The 21,365-nt window shown below is 40.1% G+C and overlaps 1 protein-coding gene across 1 annotated transcript in view; it reads right to left on the bottom strand.

The window, feature by feature from the left end:
• The window catches only part of caln2 (calneuron 2), a 56,825-nt gene extending 37,587 nt beyond the window's left edge, over positions 1 to 19,238 (bottom strand). Inside the window, exons 1-3 of the mRNA XM_058628212.1 lie at positions 19,182 to 19,238; positions 17,057 to 17,177; positions 15,262 to 15,298 (exon numbers count right to left, since the gene is read on the bottom strand). The gene's annotated coding sequence lies outside the window, so the exon portion shown is untranslated. The remainder of the gene's footprint in view (positions 1 to 15,261; positions 15,299 to 17,056; positions 17,178 to 19,181) is intronic.
• Positions 19,239 to 21,365: the final 2,127 nt, after the last annotated feature.

Genomic DNA, 21,365 nt, shown 5'->3' with positions numbered 1-21,365 from the left:
TGTACTTACTATGAAGTTGCTTGAACTTGTTTCCTGTTCTGTTCCATCATGACATGGAAACCTGGTGGCTGTGGGGGTTTGTGCAGGTTGTGCTGTTTTTGTTTCTTTAAAAATCTAAACTCAATGTCATTAGTAGTTAAATATGGTCATAATCTGTCCAAGTCCCTGCCAAGTCCTGCAGTAAGACAACCGAAAATCAGGTTCCTGAGACTCTGACATCTTGGAAAATTTACAATTAGCTTATTTTTGAGTTGAGGAATCTGAGGTAATTAATATAGTACATGACGCCTGCTTGCCTGTTTGGAGAAGCAGATGGGAGCACCAGTATGAAAACTCGATTATAGACTATGACGGACAGGTTAAGCCTTCTTCTCGCCGACAGGATTTGGCATGCATACCTCTTATTACTGTAACTCCTAGACCGTTTGTGATATCGACAAAATAAAAAATAAATGGACTGGAGATCTGTCCAGTGTGACCCCGCCTTTCGCCCTATGTCAGCTGAGATTGGCACAGCACCACCTGCGAAACTCTAGGGGAGGATAAAGCCGTAGAAGATGGATGGATAGATAGATATATATCGCAAATAGAGCTTTGTGGCCATATACGATAGCCCTCAAGGCCCTGGTATACCGAGCATGTTGGGAGGTTAAGAAAGAAAGTGCCCAAAAATCTGCTCAGACGAGCATGTAGGAGAACCTATGATGACCTAAAACTCAAGTGTCAGTCCATAAAAAAAAACATGGTGGTCCAACACTGCGGCCTCCGTAATGATGTCCCACTCCTGATGTAAATATAAAGGACTAAATATAAAAAGTAATGAAAATAATGTTTCTCTAATGTATCTCCATTTTGCTAGAGTGGAGGTATTGTTCCTACTGTATAAACGGCTCCATCACCTGCGACCCTCATGTGGAGGATAAAGCGGTAGACACAATGAATGGAAACTGCTCCATATTCTGTTCACAGTCTAGGTAGTTAGTCGTTAGCCTTCAGCTCACTGCCCTGGCAAACAATGCACATGACTGAGTGTAGGAGGAAGGTGTAGGAGTTATGTGTGCTACAGATGCTGCACTGGCCATTTTTTTATGGGATTCAGGCGTTGCAAAAATGTCAATGGGTGCATTTAAGCTATAATATGTCACATTCATGCATTAAAATATGTAAAAAAAAAAAAAAGGTTTCCAATACCCTTTAAATCCATCTATATTCACGGGAACGGACCCTTGTCCTTTTTTGTTGCCTTTTAATTAAATCATCTTCTATACTGTGGTCAGGGAGGCTTCACAGAAACTTGAATTTAATGAGCACCAGAACAGGTGACAACATGTACAGCGTACACACACTCCTGCTGCTCTCCTGTGTATTATATACGGCTAGTAGTTGCATGGCACCTGGGTACCTCCATGTTTACCATAAAGCACATAGCAAAAACACACTAATGCCGCTTTTCCACTGCATAGTACACACAAACTGGTGACTATTGACTTGTAAAGCACTTGTTTTGGGTGTAACATAACCATTAGAATCAGTTAATTAAAAGGATTTGTTTGTCTGACAGTAACTGAACTGGAATACAGTGGCAGGGGTTGTGATGTGGCTCGCCACTCGCGATCGCAGGTTTCAGCAGTGCTGTCACTAAATACACCAGACTCCTCTGTTAAATATTGAGATTTTAGACATTTCCTTTGCTAAATGTTGGAGATTAATGCACATGTTGATGACTTTTTAAAGACGTTTAAACTGATCTACAGTTCGACATTGTTTGGTTTGAATCTTGTGTCACACGTCGCGTTCATGACTCGTCCAGTGACGACACTCTCTGACCAATGAGTTGCCGGCAGTCTTACCCAAACCCCATCACTCATAGTTAATTGGACACGCTAAATTGACCTTAGCCACGGGAGGGCACATCCAGTGTACTCATACAGACGATCCCAAGTCCAGATAAATGGGAGGGAACACAACCACTTATTTATTGCGGATTTGCTGTTCATTCTGCCACCAAAGCTCTCCCTGGAGAACAGTTACCGCCACCCCTCGCTGGTTCACGATACAATCAAACTCACTCTACTGGTTTTTTTAGATTGAGAAACCCTACTACACCGACGAGCACTTCATACGCCCCCAGTTACTCTCTTAAATTCACATTCAGCAGGGACTGTATGATCAGAACAGTGTTGAGAAACAAACAGCAGGTAAGTGTTACAGTTTGATTCGACAAAGGTGAACAAGTTAATTATTACTGAATAAACAAAGCGAATCTGTGCAAAGTGAACAAGGACTTGAAAAAGGACTAAACACTGTTTTGACTAGACTTTGGGACCTACTGTCATTCAGACAACATTTCAGCTCAAAGGTCATCCGGCCAAACACTGAGCTTTGACAGAGAAAAATCAACAACACACACACACACACTTTTAAACTCTTTCCATACACACACTGTGTCCTGTTTAAAACACAAAACCTTGAAGTGCCGGGGCAAAACTTTAAAGTTTCTGCAGTGAAGGTTACATCTGCAACAGCTCATGAATAATGCAACACTGACAACTGGATTTAACATCCAGACCTTTGGAGGAAGAAGTGTGTGTGCATGTGTGTGAGGGGAGGAAGGGGTATAAACTTGTCAGCTGCTTCCATGAGAGGCAGAGTCGAGATAGTGGAAACGGAAAAAAAAGGGCCTAACATTTGGTAGGTTGAGGAACATTTGGGTGGTGAAATTAGACAATTTTTCATTGTTTTGTCTGGAGCACTGAGGCCAAGGAGGTATATATCCTGTCCACAATTGAGAATAAATACAATAAATGTGCTGCTTCCTTAATTAAAGAATCATGAGTGTGAAAAGGCAATTATTCTGGAAACCCAAAGTAGGGCTGCAACGATTAATCGATTATTAAATGAATCATCAACTGTTTTGATCATGGATGAATTGATTTGAGTGTTTTTGTTTTTTTTTTCAATAATTAAAAAAGTTTTCTAATTTTTGAATCATAAAACTGAATCATTTTGGATGGTGGACAAAATAAGACATGCATGGAACGTCATCATTTCCACGTTTGGGAAACACAGATCAACACTGTAACAGATATGTCAATAAATTGTATTTGTATCTGCAGGAAAATAAAGTTTTCAGTGCTAGGCATGATTGTGAATATAAACTATTCTACAGATACGAAATAATAATAACAAATAAAGGATTATATCATTGAATACAACTTTGATGAAGTTCATGAAGACTCAGGTGTGTTGAGCTTTGAAAATTGAGTTTAATTTGCCAAACATAGACCTCTTGGAAGTCATAAAAGTTATAATACAAACAATTTGGTGCTTTTATTGATTTATATTGTTAATTTAGCTGTGTTCATTTGTCATCTTTTAAAAGGATCTTTTGGAAACAGCAGTTTTTGTATTTGTTGCAAATTATATGCTGAACAAATACAATAAAACTAAACATCATTTTTTTTTTTTCACCACTTTTTTTTTCTCACCCAGTTGTTTGCAGCTCCTTCATTTCCTTTTCAGGCTGAATTATGGAGACATTTTAGATAGCACGGTCTCATTAGTGCATAGATTACAGTTGATGTTAACATTTAGGAAAAGCCTTGTGTTAGAAATAATGAAACCAGTGTTTGAATTAAAAGGATGAAAGAAGGACATGGAGTCGGCGAAGCTTCACCTGCTCTGTTTGTAATCTGTCAGATAAGTGAAGAAAATGTGCCTGACAGCATGTAATGACTTTAGCCTCGGTAACTCCAGTAGTAGCTTGTTGGCGCTGCAGTCTACAGACCATAAAATGCTTTAATTACTGGATTAGTGACAGGTAGAGAGAGTGAGGGTGAGGCTGGTCGAGACGCTAACCAGTTAGCTGTGCAGTGTGGCCACTTTGCTGACCTACGTATATGCACCTGCTGCAGACATGATGGATGTGCCCACAAAATGTAACAACACTTCCATTTTGGATATGACTGGGTGACTCATCCTCGCTCTTAGGTGGACACACACGCGCGCGCACACACACACACACACACACACAGGTTTCCTAGAATACCTAGGTTCAACGTTCACTTGGCTAATTTTTATGAACAAAAATAAAAGAAAAAATTGTCTTCTGCACAATTACTGCTATTTCATATCATTACTAAATATGTGATCATAACTCTGATTCAACAACACATAAGACGGAAAAAAAACCAACATATTTTACAGTCTGACAGTGACTTATAAACACACCCCCAGGATGTCCATATAAGGAGTTGTGTATTATTCCCATGGGTGCACCTGCACACAGGGTTAACCTTAGTTGTTACTCCTAACCGTGACCCTGACCTTAACCAAACCCTGACCTCAGCCTAACTTTAAAACATCTTCACCTTAACCTTCACCTTTGTCCCCATAAGGAAGACAATTCAATGGAGCCCCAGAAATGACATGGGTGAAAAATATAATCATTTGTGGCTACTCAATAGGTATAATGTTCTCACAAAATACTAATATGTGGACACAGGAGAACCCGGAGAAAACCCACTCACACACAGGGAGAAATAGGTATAATGTGTGCACAGAATTAATAATATTAATAACATTCTTATGAATTACCTCGAGAGCTGCACAAGTAAAACAAGCAAAGAGGGCTTTTTTATTTAGGTTGAAAAATCAGTTACAAAGATATGCTCAAAAGCCCGCCATTGGCAAGTGATCATTACTAGCGAGAGGCATTTAACCAGAATAGTAACGTAGTAACGTAACGCCCACCATGCGTGCTCCCGTAGCAGGGGATACAAATCCTGTCGGGGATAACTGACCTTGGCACGACACTTGCAATGCCAGGCTTTTGAGAATATCTTTTTTAACTCATTCCCAACCTTAAATAAAACTCAATCGCACTATAATCTCTGTCCATCCCGAAGCTTCAGCCCTCTTTGCTCTCTTTACTCGTGGCTGGCCACGATTTTGAGTTTTTTTTCCCCCCATGTCATGTCTGGGGCTCCGTGTGAACAGTTTTAGGTCCCCACAACATAAGGAGTACCAGGTACACACACCATATTCCAATATATCATAATTGTCAGTCAGTGTCGGCATCGCTGTGACTGATTCTCTGACTCATGTTTATGTTCTTTGTAAAAAAATCACCAATTTATTTTAATATCCAACAGTTTGGTATACATTCAAAGCTGCAAGGCATTGGTATAAATGCTATTTCAGGGGTTTTCCCCAGCTGAGAAATCCATATTAAGGTGATAGATATGTTGTATAATACATATAATACCAGCTAAAGGGAACTTGTATTTAAATATAGCCAAATCAGGCTTCAAAAATCACATATGAACTGAACCTGAGCAGGACAAACACACACCCACACACATACACACACACACACAGCATGAATAAATCTCACACCTTGGCAGGTTTAAGCTGCTCTAGTCTGTTCTCTCTCTCTATTCTATCTATATATATGTGTCTCTCTCTCTCAGCTGCCAGTCCATCATCCCTGCAGACACCTGGATTCAGAGGGACGCACTTTTCTCCTCATCCTGTCTGCTTCCAAATTGTTTTGAGTTGGAATCAGCCTGAATTTATATCCAAAAGGCGTACACAAACACACACACACACAAAGTACGTGGACAGAGTCAACAAAACAAATAAAAACATTTCACTGGACATTCTGTGTGAGCGGCTTTGAATATCTGTGTACCTTTGTGTTCTACCGCTATCTGAAAAAGGATTGCCGAGGCAAACAATACAAATCTGATTTAATTTGGGCTGTAGAAATAAAGTAAGTTCAAACCCCCAGCAAGAGAGATAAAAAATAACACGGAAAAGTAAACAAATCAATGAGATGAGATAAAGTTGAGAGTGCGGCATTGTATTCTGAGCAAGAAAAAGATGAGAAAAAGCTGGAGTTGACGCACACAATAAAGCGCCACTGTCCACCTGCACACGCACATACTTCCTTGTAACAAATGAGACTTGAAGGACATTTAAATTGGTTTTACTTAATTGTTTTTAGCCAGGAAGGTCCCATTGAGATACAAGATCTCTTCCTCCAGGGAGTCCTGGTCAAGATAGCAGCATAGATGGTACAAATTAGGGCTTCAGCTAACGATTATTTTTTATAATCCTTTAATCTGTAGAGTATTTTCACAATTAATTAATCGAGTAATAGTTTGGTCCATAAAATGCCACAAAACGTTAAAAGTGTTTGTTAAATGTCTTTGTTTTTGTCCACCGGCTGAAAATGATTCAGTTTTAATGAATTCTTTGTTAGCTGGCGCAAAGAAACCAGCAAATATTCACATTTACGAAGATAAAACGATCGATGATCAAAATAGTTGATTCATTTAGTAATCAATTTTAGATTATTCGAGTAATTGTTTCAGCCCTCGTACAAATAGTTACAGAAACAATTTCAGATATAAAACTCACAACAATATATAAAAGTTAAAAGGAGAGTAAAAAAAGAGAGATATAATAAAGTAAAGTGCAGAAGTGTCCTTAATCTCAACCCCTCAAAAAAGGTGATGTAAAACAACAGCATGTTTCTTTCACGACGGTCCATAAAATGCTTTTGAATGTGTTTAAAGAAGAAAGTGTCTGTAGTGAAATTGGGTTCTGCAGCTCATTCCAGGAGGGGAAAGCAGTTTTACCAAATTCAGAGGAAACATTCTGGGAAACATTCCAGATCTGGTGCTGTGGTTGCTGATGCGGGACGAACAAGAGGCTAGGGTTACATGGGATGTTTACTTAACAAGGCCTTGGTAGTAAAAAATCAGCATAATTATGCATTTCCCTCCTCTGGTTAAGAGACAACCAACCTACAGATTAATACAAAAGACGTTTTTATTTAATTATCACTGATGCTCAGAGAAAAATGGGATGAAATTAACAGGATTATAAATTAATCATAATTTAACATATTTTTTAATAAGTCCATAACATATATGGACATTTTCAAAACATATCCTGCTGCAGTGGCCTTTATCAGTAACATGATATATAGAAGTGGAGATATTTGATGTTTTTCCAGCAATATATTCTTCTAGGACTGGATTTACACGTTCAAGAAACAATTATCTAGCGGCTCTGTGCCCGAGGCATCTTATTCCAGCAGATACGCATCACAAAAAAGTACTGCGCAGACAAGATTTTATTTTATCTCAGACATTTCACGCCTTGCCGTGGATTTGAGTCGGTCATTTGGGTTGAATTTAAATGGGAGATGCATTGTTTTGTGTCCTCACAGCCGGCGTCTGTAGCGGCTGGAGATTATTGCGAGTGAAGAGGACCATTCCCTGCGGCGAATAATTCTCTTGTCAATAATGCATGCATTCATATGAATTACTTTTTTCTTTTTTTTTTATCTGGCCTCCCGAGCTCCTTCTTACTCCTCCTCACCTTCCTCTCTTTATCCTTCAACTCTCATTTCTTTCCCTCCATGGCTGTCTGAACATTACCCCCCCCAACTTATTCTTGGTCATATTAATAAGTGATGACCATCTCGGCATGAGTGTGAGTTAGTTTGTTTCCTCTTAGACAAACTTCAGCGACAAACACACACTGTGCTGCTGGTGGAAAGAGCACTGAAATATTCTACTCAATTAAAAGTACCACCATTTGATTTTACTTTTAAGTACAAGTAAAAGTACTGGTCTAAAAATGTACTCAAGTTAACGTAAAAAAAGGTTGGGGTTCTTTCTTGTGTCAAAAAGAAAAAAGGGACACAAATCTCACATAACTGTTTTGAATTAAAGGCAAACCTTTACAAATGAAAGTGCTGACAAAATAAAATATGTAAACACATAATGTATCAGTCAAAATGGGTCAAAGGAAACAAATGCACTCACTCACTCACTCACTCACTCACTCACTCACTCACTCACTCACTCACTCACTCACTCACTCACTCACTCACTCACTCACTCACTCACTCACTCACTCACTCACTCACCTTAATTAACGCCAATTCACCTGGCCTCATCATTCATTCACCTGGCCTCATCATTCATTCAAATGTCATTATCATTCATTCACATGTCATTATCATTCATTCACATGGCCTCATCATTCATTCACCTGTCCTCATCATTCATTCACATGTCCTCATCATTCATTCACATGTCCTCATCATTCATTCCCCTGGCCTCACCTGTCTTTGTCGTCATTCACCTGTCCTTGTCATTCGCTTCCAAAGTATCAACATTTTTTTACTCAGTAACACATGTGATTTTTCCACATGTAGCAAAGTACAGTACTTCCAAAAAAAACTACTCAGTTACAGTAACTCGAGTTAACGTAATTCATTACTTTCCACCTCTGCACATCCGTGCGATGACACACACACACACACACACACACACACCACAGTCCCCGCTGAGCCATCACAAGATCATGGCTCTCTAAATTAAATCACATCAAATTAGATTGGAGTGTCTGAAACATCGCTGAGGAGCAGAAGGAAAGAGTGGATGGAAGAGGAGTGTGGGGAAAGCGAGGGGAAGGAAAGACAGGCGGCTAAAGAGTTTACGAAGGTTGAAGGTGAAAACGAGGTCGCAGAGAGACAGACGTACAGGACAGAAAAGGTAAAGTTAAGGAGAAATGATGGCGGCGATAAGGGGAACAAGCATATTAGACCACATTAAGCCCTGAAAATGAACCTGCAGGACCATGTGAGTCTTATTCTGTTTGACATAGCCGAGCCTTTTGTGGATAAATAATCATGAGGCAATTTTTTTTTTATGTTTATTTTTTTATGTCGTTTCATGTGTGGCCAGCTCATCAGACTCAAGTGACAGGAATATTCAATGCAGCTACCATGGGGATTACCATGGCAACATACTATTAGCTTTCTGAGTCATTTTTCTCATTGGACCAAAAGCAGGGCTGAAATCAGCTCTGGTTTTAAATAACAACATTAACATTACCATGCATTTTTACAGTGAATGCACCATTCAGTATTTACAAAGCGGGGGAACATCTTAAAGAAAATACTCTACAGTTCTTTTTTTGGTGAGTAATGCTCTCACTCTGTGGCAATGAATTACTCTATAAAGTCTCTGCTAGAGCAGGTGAATAGAAAGTCTGGTTCCTTTCTACTTGTTTCTTTTTTAAGGTATTAGTATCACCCCTGGGATGGAGCACTAAATTGGAGATAGGAGCAGACGACCATGGAGGGGATCTTCATCTGGACTTGGGCAGTAAATCATAAAAAGCCTGATAACCAGAGTCCACCATTAATACCCTAATTTACCCCTTTCCCTACCTCTTGGTCTTTTCCCCCACCTCTCCAAGTCGCCTCATCTCACTCCGGTTTACATATAATTCCCTTAACTCTCCCTCCACAGCCCAATTTTCTCAGTTCATCAGTTGCCTTTCTCCACCCCCCCTCCTCCTGCCTGCCCTATCCTCTCCTTCCCTATTCTCGCTGGCAAATCCCCCAGAGATGCAGAAAAGGAGGTCAGCTTTGTCACAACACAGGTTCACATTTCTTTGCCACCGTGTTGGGGCTGCCAGGATGTGGGATTGATGGTTTAGGGGTTTTCCAGCCCAGAGACTAGAGGCTATACTGAGCAGACATCATCATCTACAGGGGGGACGAATGCAATGGAAGCCAAAGATAGAAAGCAAAGAAGGGGCAACATTAAACCACAGCGTGTAGGTGATTAAATACTGCAACAGAGACGGATCTGTATTCAACGGCGACACACGAGTTAGTGAAGTCAGTGGGGGAAACTTCACTTTTCCTGCTAAAAATAAACTGCTTGTACAGGACGTTAATCCCAATTTCCCATTTTTGCACATACCCTTGGCCCCTCCCCCTTGAAACTGAGTTACAAAGGATAGTGGATAATAAATGTAACCATTGAAATCGAGGGAACCCCTATAAGAATGTGATGTCTCATATTGTTGACTAAAGCCATTATTGAGCATTTGTCTGCAACAAAGTAGAGACATAATGTCCTCAGTGCTTGGGAAATACCAGTTTGTTGTACATCGAAATGTGAAATGTGAAATTATAGACATATAGACATATTCATTTGTAGAACTAGTTAGTCTGACACTCAACAAGAATCAGGACATCCTAGGCTGACATGTGAGCATGTAAAACACAGGTGGGGCAATGGGTGAAAGGAGACTGTCCCTCAATCTCATTTATCCAAATTATGCCGCTTTTCCACCGCATAGTACCGCCTCGCCTCGCATCGCCTCGGCACGGCTCGACTCGACTCTGGTTTTCCATTACTATAGTATCTCCTCAACGTGGGCGGAGTCATTACTGCACGGATGCACGAAACTGCCGTGACTTTGTTTTTTTACACATGAAAACAAACACACAGACTAGTGACTTGTAGAGCAGTTGTTTTCAACATACTGAATCATTAGAATCAGTTAATCAGTTAATAAAAATATTTGTTCAGTATTTCCTGCAAAACCGGAGCAGACTCACATAGTCACTGAACTGAAATACGGTGGCAGGGGTTGCAATGCAGCTCACGATCACCAGCTTTCAGAAGTGCTGTTTCCGTGCTATATGTTGGAGATTAACACTCATAGTCTGGATATTTAAGTATTTTCTAATTGATCTACAGTTCGGCATTGTTCAGTTTGATTCTTGTGTCGGACGTGACGTTCATGACTCTTCCTGTGACGACACTCTGAACAATCAGTGGCTCGGCAGTCTGTTGACGTCACATTTTAGTATCGGCTCAGCTCGCTTGGAACCTCGCCACAGAAGGTACTAAAAAAAGTAGCAGGTACTATCGCTGATGAAAAAGCAAAATAACTGCCGTGCCGAGGCGAGTCACGACCCTGTAGTTTAAAAGTGAAAAGTCTTTTTCAGTTAACAAATATCTCTTTTATCCTCTCGCAGTTCCGTTTTGGTCGCTAAATGTGCTTCACTGTTCCCCAGATTGGAGTACTTTGTTGCTGGGATTATTGTACACAATGGGTTTATCAAAGCTTCATCATAGAAAACAGCTGCCAACTTGAAACCAAAACAATCATCTGATCCAGGCTAAACTTAAAAAAAAAAACTGCTCAGTTACCGAGTCATTGTACAAAAACACTGCGAGTAACCTGGCAGCTGTCATCACCATCATTGAAATCATGTCACGGGCGTTTGTATATTTCCTGCCTCGCGCTTTGTTTCAAATTGTTGTTTGATGTTTACCGTCTCTTTGAACCAAAGTGAAGGAGACAGAGCTCATTAACAAGATAGTGTGTGATTCATTATGATTAATAAATAAATACATAAAAAACAGATCCTAAGCATCAGGAGTGAAATCTGTTTCACACACACACACACACACAAACGCACGATTCAGAGAGTTACGACAACATGTTTGAACCAGAAGAAAGAAAGACACGACATATCTGACCTTAAAGTCGGATTACAAAAGATGTTCATGTTGCATTTTGCATTCACCTAAAATCATTTTTAAAAAGTTGTTGTTTTTTTCCAGGGACTGTTTTACAAGATTTTTATGGGGTCTGTTTTTTACGAAAAAAAATATTTAAGGACTATTTTTACGCAAAATTGTTTTTATGTGATTTTTTTCCTGGGTCTGTTTTTACGAGAATTTTTTGTTCCTGTGTGACGACGTCGCCAGCCTGTATGCATTTCAAGTGCATCTTTTGCATCCATGAAGCACGCCGTATTCACTCAAATGATCTTGACGATACATCGCAATCTCCAGCAGATCCAAGTGCTCTTTCCGCCTGAAATACCACAAAGTCCTCGGGTGCCTGCGCAAAGTCGACAAACTAATAACAAATCCATCAATATGACTTAAAGACAAGAGCATCTCCCAACGTCTCAAAAACCCAAGGCAAAGTAAAAGTGGATTAAACTGAACAACTGGGACTTCTTTGCTTTCAATTCAGTGATCAAGACAGGAATTGTCTCCAATATCTCATTCACTCTGATCCCCCACAAAACAATCTCATTAAAACAATAAACAGAGTTCTCTATTTGTCACAGTCTGCTGTCTTACAATCAGATGTGACCAAATCCGACACACTGGACCTTTAATAATGAATCCAAGTCAACATTTGGGCCATATTTGAAAGCATTCCTTGAAGACATTCTGAAGCGATTATCTTCACAAGAACGGGAAGTACGTACGTGCTGGTGCAGAGACATAATCAATATGCACCCTAAAGCTATAATTACAGTTGACAGGGCTACATTATCTCATTTTTTTCTTCTTTAGTTTGCTGTAATGCTGCTTGGAGAAGCCACATTTCCCATCAGCTGGTGTAATCACCACGTGTGTTTGACGTCCGTCTGCTTCTGCAGATGGTGACAGAGTCTAGAAATGGATCTGACTCAATAGGTGCTCAGGGACAATCTTACCATGATGTGGCACAGCCAATTAGAAACCGTCTATGGGTGGTAAATCTATAAAAAGACGACCCCCAACTTTCCCTCAACCTGTACCAACATTGAGCAGAGTGGGTTCTCAAACTGTGGTGCGTCTGCCCTACTGCCTGGACTTGACTTTTTAAATAGGAAGACAATGTCAATTTTTTATATATGGTCTATGGCAGGGGTCTGCAACCTGTGGCTCTCGAGCCACATGTGAAAGAAAAACAATATTTTATATATGTCCTTCAAAGGTAGACACCTTAGAGATCAAGACTATAAATAAAAGTGTTTTAAATTCTTTGTCAGGTAAAAATGTGTCATATCCTATTTTTTCTCAAATGTGAGCGACATAAAATCCAAACATTGTTTTATTAATTTCAAAGTGGGTCACTCTTTATTATATCAATTTTCCACAAATAATGAAAGGGCACAAGTAGGTGTACATAGTTCTGTGTTTTATTTCAAAATAGGCCTACACGTGTGTTTTCCTATGAAATGTCAAAAGTTTTCTAAATTTCACAAATGCAACAAACTCTAAACCAGATAATCCAGATTAATTATATTTGGGTGCAGAGGGGTCAAAAAGGGTATGTGATCGGAGTGGAGCTGAGTGCGTAGAAATTAAATAACAATAACTTGTCATCACTCACTCCATCTTAATCTAATTTCACTTTATCAGTGTCTGAAGTACATGTGAGGAAGAGGAACGTTGGCGATAATGACTGTGACTTCGAGAGCTCAATATTTTCTCAGGTAGTACTCGGTATAAAAAGTTTGAGAGCCACTGGGACAGAGGACACATCATGTTGCATCCTCAAAGGACTTAGCACACACTCGCACAATGCAAACAAAAAACACAAGGAGACGGAATGTCCCGATCGATATTCCTGCAAATATCAACATATACGTGCGCGTACGCCCTCGTTTGTGACCGTGTACTGCACATATAAATGTGTTCACACGCACTATTGATTCTGTAAGACGGGGGGGGGGGGGGGGGGATCAGAGACATGTGGGAAAGAGAAGGATTTCTGCAGAGCAATTAAGCGTTAGTTTGAGTCACTCGGGGAGTCTACAAGGAGCTGCACCCTCTCACCGAACGTTAGCTCTTCTCTTTAGTATTCATTCGTTTGTTTCATGTCGGGGCAGAAGTGCCGAGGACATGAAAGACTGCTTGGATGAATGACATGATGAGGGAGAGAGAAAGATAAAGACATCAATCTTTTTCAGACTTAAATGGAGCATGTGAGGAAGAGGAAAAAAAAAAATGTTCTCCCCCCTGCAATTACAACGTCGACAGTGCCGTAGAATAATAATGAGGATTGGGTAAACCCATTTTTTAATTTCCTCTGTCTTTGTCTGCTTATTAAATCCATCATGAAAGAGAGAGCGCGTGAGTCCGGAATATAATGGGATATAAAATAAATGATAAGCGTTAATACTGTTTTTTTTTAGTGAATGAGCTATTTGGACTGGGTAAATGTGTCTCTGTGGGTGTTGTGCTTTTCTGCATGGTTGTGTACATGATGTAAATAACATCATTCAGGACCACTGCAGTATCGGAGGACAAAGGCATAAAGGACAAACTTAACATGGAGAGGCTGCTCTTCATTAACATGAGCACAAACTGCAGACTAACGTGGACAACTCTCAGCACTGTAACTCCCCTTACAGTCAATTTCACAAGTTTTGTGAGCAATTTTCTTTAATGCCTCACTTTTATGAAAATAGAAAGAAACTTTCTTGTGATTCCCAGCTCCAGGGGTGTCACTATAAGGGAGGCTAATCAGGATATTGGGGCCCTGAGCTGTGAGGTCTCATTATTTACAACAAATTGTGTTGTTGTTGCTGTCGTTTTTGATCAATACTTTTATAATAACCTTTCAGTATTACGTAAATCAATTAATCTCTGGCAGAGCTAGACGTCTGCACCAAGGTTATTACCTACAGCCGGGCTCCTATTGGATGATACCAAACACTGGTGTCCACTCAAACTGTCTTGTTGTCGCGTTTTATCATCTATTTTCCTCTAGATGGCAGAATTTACAAAATTGACATCATGTCGCCATTGTCGTCCCTTTTGCTCCTGGGTCGCTTTTTGAAATGTTTACAATGACAAACAGAACCTTTCGTGAAGGCAACTGCAAACTTTACTGTACCATACCGGTAAAACTAAATGGAAAGAGGATTTTATCAGCAGTTGTACTCAATGTTCAGAGAGACGTCACTTTCTGTCAGAATTCACAACAGCCACGTAAAAAAACTGTTCACCACAGAGTGGTTTGTTACAGTGTTTCCATGTCACGACTCAGTGAATGTGAAAAACACACAAACTATGAAGCCACTGCATCATTTAAGTCACTTTTTGGTATTAAATGAAAGAAAAAAAAATAGCATAACAATTATGTCACAGTGGCTTATTTACATTTGTATTTATTTCACTAACCCTACACTCGTGCAGCTGGTTAAAAGGTGATCTTTCCTGTCACTGGCCTAACATTAGCTCGTGCACTGATGGCAAACTCCCCAACATAATCTGACTGGTTTGAGCGACGACATTGGCACCGATAGTTAAATATTTTCATGGTGACATCTGTTGTTCATGAGAGGAAGGCATTTAGTCATACTCCACTGAGTTTCACAGTCCACATAAGGAGGAGGAGGATGGGGGAGAAGGTTTAGTGGCAGATGAAATGTAATTTTAAACCAATTAATCAAAGTTATTTAGATTAACAAGAACTGTTCTGTGACCTTAACGTTTAACCACAATGACAAAGATCTTCCAATCTAAACTCTAAAGTAGTTTTTGTGCCTAATCTGTTTGGCTTTATTTCTTAACCAAACATTTACCATGTCATTATATCAGAAAGTACTATAGTACACATAAGGGGGTGTCCTACCTTTTTTGTGAGGACCGAGGCGGCGGTTGTCATATTTCTGATGGAGAGGTGGAGGAGAGGGAACGTTAATGGTGATCCATCGTTAATGTCACGTCACGATAAAGACACATGAAAAGCATCATTCAACCTTAACCACTGTACAAAACTCAAAACCCTGAGCCTCGGCTTGGCACAGCACGACTCTGCACAGTTTGGTTGGTTAGAAAACTGCTGTGACTTCATTTACTTGACACTCACAAACTAGTAACTTGTAAAGCATTTTTTTCAAATATACTGAATCATTTGAATCATTTCATGAAAAAGATTAGTTCAGTACTTCCTCCATGACCGGAGCACAGACTGCGTCTGACACAGTCACTGGCCTGAAATACAGCAGCAGGGTTTGTGATGTAGCTCACCGCTCGCAGGCTCTCAGCAGTGCTGTCTTTAAAACCACCAGACTCCTCTGTTAAATGATCAGATTTAAGAGATTTTACTCTGACCAATCAGTGGCCGGCAGTCTGACGAAGTCACTCGCTTGGTACCTCGCCAGAGCAGGTACTAAAAAAAGTACCAGGTACCAAAATACCCGTGCCGTGCCAAGGCGAGTCGTGGAGAAGCGCCATGTGTGTGACTGACAGGTGCAGTGTGTTTTTAAATGTCCGGGATGCTGCAGAACCTTGAATATAAATTTACTAACGATATTTAATAAAAGGTTTGGGATTGCTGGGGGGGGGAAAAATACAAAAAACTATTCAATCGGCTTGTTTCTGACTGGGTTTTCGGGCCCCCCTTAGCCTCCTCCAAGGCTCCGGTACCAACTTGGGAACTGGGACACCTGCTTTACTGCAAAGTCTAAACCCGTGACAAGTGATTTCATGAAGTGGATCACTGTGCAACTTCTGTTGTGCCTTGTGAGTGATGTGCCTGGGGGGGGGGAATATGGATTTAATATTAACTATAACAAATTGTTATGTGATGAATGCCGTCAATTTTAGAACATCTGCACCGAGTGTTTGTTTACCAAAATTGGAGGGTTTTTTGTTTTTGTGTCTTGATGAAAAGGATCATTAAGAGTCATAAAAGCACACTCTGTTTTAATTCCATCAGCACATGAAAAAAAGGGGAGGATGAAGATGTAGGGACATTTAATTTGTATTGTGTTAAGTAACTCCCCCAGGGTGCACATAAGTGGTTCTAATCGTAGTGCTCAGCAGCCAATCAGACGAGACGAGGCAATCACTCATTCACACAGTAATGAATCACCTTGAAAATGTCAAGATGAAACTTTGGATTTGTTGGTAGGTGTTTGATTTGTTTGCACTATAATGTCTTAAGGAAAAACAACACATTGATTTTAAATGTCCTCATACACCTGTGGTTGCTTCCTGTGTTGAATCTGGGGATCATGCTGCAATTTAAAAGTCACCAATCCAGTGCCTGCATAAAAGAAACCTCCTGGGAAGTCATGATTCCTGACAAAATAGAGCAATAATATAGGAAGACAATGAACTCTGTTAAATTGCGTGAGAGCATCTGCAAAATGCTGGAAGGAAAGTGCAGTAGAATTATACATTCAGTTTGACTAGACGGAGTGTGTTGCCAGGTTGTTCGCAGATTCCGAATATTTACCAGATAAACAAACAACAACTGGAAGTTTAGATGGAGAACATTTACATTTACACATGCAAATAAAAGTCTACAATCTCTCTCTGTCTCTCTCAAACACACACACACACACACACACACACACAAACACACTGCTAATTACTGACAGGAGGATTCTCAGGGGGGCAAGGAAAAGAGAACTGCTCACCTTGGGACTTGTTGTGGCCTCCAGCATCGTTGAACCTGCAGTTCTCCCACTTAATCACTATTGCTGCCAGGTGGTCACATGATCAAGAAGGAAGTAGGCCGCAACGGAGGAGCAGGGGAACCTGTGTGTGTGTGTGTGTGTGTGTGTGTGTGTGAGAGAGTGAGAGAGAGACCATATTAACTTAGTTCCACCAAGAAACACACAGAGTCTGGTCTCTGACTTCAGAGGACATCGCATTCATTTCCTGGAGACTCATTTTAACCTTAATCCTAACTACTACTGGCCTAACCCTAATCCTAATCCTAACTCTAACCTCATCCTAGCGATACAACAAATCTTCGCTATAAAAAATGTAATGATTTCAATTATGGGGATTTGCTTTTTGTCCCCATAATAAGGACAAGTCTCGCATAGTGTGACAGTGTAAACAGATTTAGGTCCCCACGACATAAGTAATACCTGGAATGTTTGAATAGCATTCATATTCATTGATATAATGCATTCCCTAGCCCCTTCCACTAACCTAACCCTAAAACCATGTCTTAACCCTGAAAAAGCCATTTTTAAGTGTGTCAGAATGTGAGGACCAGCCAAAACGTCATCACTTTCTTAGGTATATACATTTTTTTTGGTCCTCACAAAGATACCCATACAAGAACGCACACACACCCTTCCTTACTCGTGCAAGGAATCAGTTTTGTATGATAAAATTACAGAAAGTATACTTTGACATCACAAATGCACACACACACACACACACACACACATTATTTCAAAACAAACAATTGTGATGGAGATCAATGGAGCTGCTCGCCCCCCCGCTGTTCTGCTGTGTGTATTTTTCCTGCCGAGTCATCTCACCTTTATATTGTTTTTGCTTATGTGCCAAAACTTGTATTCCAGCCGAACAAGTGAAGTTTTGACACCCAGGTGGCAGAAGGTAGAGAAAATGGAGTGGCTCCATTATGTAAGTGGCTCGGTCTGAGCCTTACTATTTGTACACAGTCTGACAGGTTAGAGACATTAATCACTGCGGCGGTAGTAAATATTTTTGGCAGTGGGATTTTTTTGAGAGACAATGAAACAAAGTGCAAATGCAGTCAAGTCTTAAGTCACCACCTTTATCTGTCTGGAGCTGTTGGGAAGTAATCTGATGAGAGCAGCAGCAGCAATAGTGGGTCAAAAAAGCAGTGTAATAAGCTTTTAAACTAAGTCATTTTGATGATTTAAACACACACACACAAAAGCAAAGTTGGAAAGTAATAAATTGCATTTGCTCAAGTTACTGTAATTGAGTAGGATTTTTGTGTACTTAATTGTGTTTTGGAAGTACAAAACTTCACTACATTTCAAATCACATCCGTTACAGAGTAAGAAAAAGTTGGCCTGAATTTAAATTTAAAAAATTCATGCACCGGAAACTTGAATAATGAAAACAGGTGAAATGGCGCTAATTTTGTGACCTTGATCCATTTTTACAAACTTTAGGGGAACGTTCTCTAAAGGTTGCAAGAAGGTTGTAGAAAAGCAACGTTAGGGGGAACATTCTCTAAAGGTTGTATAAGGGTTGTGACAAAAGTGGTTATGGGAACGTTCTGGGAACCTTAGAAGAACGTTTTCTAAGGGTTGTATGAAGGTTGTGACAAAGGGTCGTTCTGGGAACCAAATGTGCAACCACAAACTAACGTTAGGGGAACGTGAGGAAAACTAACCCTAACCCAACATAGCCAAGACCCAGCTAACAATTTCTGGTTCCCAGAACGTTACCTTTTGGTTGCAGGACGTTCCCTGAACGTTCCCCCTAGGTAGGAACCACTTTTGTCTCAACCTTTAGAGAACGCTCTCTAAGGTTCCAATAACCACTTTTATCACAACCTTTTTTAATCACAACCTTTAGAGAACGTTCTCTAAACACAGACCCGTTGCATAGCGCGCACACTCGCTAATAGAGCACGCACGCGCGCGCGCACACACACACACACACACCACATGGCCTCTTCCTCCTTTTTTTCCGTCGCTTATAACTGCTACAACAACCCACTCTCCGCAATAATTATTTGGGCAACAAAGGGCTCACACTTTGGGGCTCAGCCTTCCAACAATGTCAGACGTTATTTCCACTCACCTGCTGTTAAAGTACAATACCACCACCACTCCTCCTCGCCCTCCTCCTCCTCCTCCCCCCGTCAGTCAGAATCATTTCCACTTCCGCACTGAAATAGGGTTAATTCGGTAGTCTGGTGAGCAGCGTTATTTTATTTGTTTTCTATTATTGTTCCATAAATATCATCGATATCAACATAACAGAGATGTAGCGAGCGGGGCAAACGTTAGAGGTACATTACATGACTTTATCTGAGTATTGTGACCAAGTAAGAGTCCTTAAACTATTTATAATTATGTTTTTTAATTTATTTTTAAAGCCTGGTGGGCGGGGCTTTAAAAGGGACTGTTCAGAGCCTCACAAAGAGTGTATGTATGATGGAGAAGGTAAACTCAGGGGTGGATTTTGGAGATTCTTGTGTATAGATACATTTTTTGGAAATATCTACTGTATTTTTTCCCCCTATTTTCCACCTGTAAATATTTTCTTTATTGTGTTTCTTCACAAGTTGGGACAATAAAAGGGGTTTTGCACCATCGTTTTTTTCCTTGTATTAGAGGAGTTATTAGAAGAACCACATGACAAAAAAACTCCTAAAACTCCAAGAACTACTAAAGTGTATGGTAATTGGAAAATTGAGTCTTGGCTCAAATATCTGCTGTCCACACAGGAAACACCAAAATGTTATATGCCATTCACCTTTCTTCTTTTATTCCTGTCCTCCCTCTTTCGTTTGATATTTAATCTACTAAAAAAAACACATAAATACATATTTCAATTAAATTTGCAGTCGTGATCAGATGAAGAACCTGTACACCAAACAAAAGCTTATAAGTTATAGCCAAAAAGTTGATTCAAGTTTGTTGTTCGTCGGCTAAATAAAACAACATTTTACGATGGCGTCATCGAACACGTGGTATTGTGTGTGTCCCTGTCTTATCGACCCTTTGCCAAATCAACATCTCATGTTTATGAGCTGCATCGCAGACACAGGGTGGTCTCAACCTTCACGTTCACGGTCTGTCCATACAAATGAGGATCGATCCATCGACTCATGGACACACTTACGAACATGCCCGAGGTACTTACATACAAAGCGTGACCTACCACTCCCACATCCTATGATGCTTTTACACACACACACACACACACACACAAATTAGATCAATATCTTCTGTGACACTTGTCACCTTCATCACATTTGCAGAGCAAAGCAAAATGCAGTGTGACCTCCACACTCCTGTCACTGAGCAATGTCATACATGCATATAGCTCGCCTTGTATGACGAAGTATCTTGTGAACGTATAGATTTGACGCAAAGTTGTGATCTATCAGATGAAAAGCTTCCTCAAAGAGAAGTTAGAATAATCCTGGGAAATGTGTGTGTGTCCTGTTCATATTCTCCACATAGAATATGAACCACATATTTTCCATCATTTGAAGTTGGATTGTTTTTTCCTCGTCCTCGGTGCCACCAGCTGTTTATCTCAACACACTCAACTCCACAAACATTTGCATAATTTTATGGAGCAGTGGGATCCATAAAAAAAAAGTGCATCTGTTTGCAGTTGCTTCTGATCACCCTTTGAAAAGTCACTTCAGATTTCCCACATTCGGGTGGAAACATATTCATATCTGTGGTGACAATAGCCATAAAACAGCGTTGACACTATTTCCCTTCACAACATTTCGACAAAATACTGTGTAATGTTTATTTATTTATTTATTTATTTAACAAAAGAGAATTGCATCACTCATGTTGGAGCAGAAACAAATTTTGGCCTGGCTGGTTCTGACCTTCTCTTCCTGGACGTCTAACAATGAACCGTGTTCAGCACAAAGAGAGGTTAAAGTAGAAAACTGTGCATTCTTAATGGAACTTGCACTAAAACTGTTGTTTAGTGCTGTTTCAAAATATCCAAGGTTCTCTGGATAATTACTGCATCTTTCCAGGTCGAGTTGAAATCAAATAAGCCAAATCAATGGATACGTCACATCTAAATGTGAACAATAGCCTTTTAGATAATTTACACTTACTGTAAACACAGGTGTTCATGTTGTCCCTACATATACTGTAAATATTGCACAAAAAAAACACGCCTACATACCAAATCTTGTTTACTTCCAATTCCACTGAGTCAGCCAAAAAAAGTTTATGATATATATGTATTTCAGCACTGAAATCGATATATTCCATGTTTTGG

Source organism: Solea solea, chromosome 4 (genome assembly GCF_958295425.1).
Source record: "Solea solea chromosome 4, fSolSol10.1, whole genome shotgun sequence".
Classification (NCBI taxonomy): Eukaryota; Metazoa; Chordata; class Actinopteri; order Pleuronectiformes; family Soleidae; genus Solea; species Solea solea.
This window is presented reverse-complemented; position numbering and strand designations above follow the sequence as displayed.